Source organism: Sinocyclocheilus anshuiensis, unplaced genomic scaffold, assembly GCF_001515605.1.
Source record: "Sinocyclocheilus anshuiensis isolate Anshui unplaced genomic scaffold, SAMN03320099.WGS_v1.1 scaffold1831, whole genome shotgun sequence".
In the NCBI taxonomy this organism is placed as follows: Eukaryota; Metazoa; Chordata; class Actinopteri; order Cypriniformes; family Cyprinidae; genus Sinocyclocheilus; species Sinocyclocheilus anshuiensis.
Window position 1 is genome coordinate 8632 of NW_015551116.1, and position 1152 is coordinate 9783.

A 1152-nucleotide genomic window follows, 5' to 3' on the forward strand; every position below is an offset into this window, starting at 1 on the left:
TTTTAAAAAGGATGCAAAAGTATGGTCCCACGCGACACATGCCATATACAGTGGGTACGGAAAGTATTCAGACCCCCTTCAATTTTTCACTCTTTGTTATATTGCAGCCATTTGCTAAAATCATTTAAGTTAATTTTTTTTCCTCATTAATGTACACACAGCACCCCATATTGACAGAAAAACACAGAATTGTTGACATTTTTGCAGATTTATTAAAAAAGAAAAACTGAAATATCACATGGTCCTAAGTATTCAGACCCTTTGCTGTGACACTCATATATTTAACTCAGGTGCTGTCCATTTCTTCTGATCATCCTTGAGATGGTTCTACACCTTCATTTGAGTCCAGCTGTGTTTGATTATACTGATTGGACTTGATTAGGAAAGCCACACACCTGTCTATATAAGACCTTACAGCTCACAGTGCATGTCAGAGCAAATGAGAATCATGAGGTCAAAGGAACTGCCTGAAGAGCTCAGAGACAGAATTGTGGCAAGGCACAGATCTGGCCAAACCTTCCAACAAGACAATGACCCTAAGCACACAGCTAAAATAACGAAGGAGTGGCTTCACAACAACTCTGTGACTGTTCTTGAATGGCCCAGCCAGAGCCCTGACTTAAACCCAATTGAGCATCTCTGGAGAGACCTAAAAATGGCTGTCCACCAACGTTTACCATCCAACCTGACAGAACTGGAGAGGATCTGCAAGGAGGAATGGCAGAGGATCCCCAAATCCAGGTGTGAAAAACTTGTTGCATCTTTCCCAAAAAGACTCATGGCTGTATTAGATCAAAAGGGTGCTTCTACTAAATACTAAGCAAAGGGTCTGAATACTTAGGACCATGTGATATTTCAGTTTTTCTTTTTTAATAAATCTGCAAAAATGTCAACGATTCTGTGTTTTCCTGTCAGTATGGGGTGCTGTCTGTACATTAATGAGGAGAAAAAATTAACTTAAATGATTTTAGCAAATGGCTGCAATATAAAAAAGAGTGAAAAATTTAAGGGGGTCTGAATACTTTCCGTACCCACTGTATATCATAACGGCAGTATTATACCTCAATATATTATTTAATGATGATTTCCCATGCCTTTTGCATCTGTGTTGTGCCAAAGGCTTCTCAATAAAAGTGCATAAAAAAGTGACAC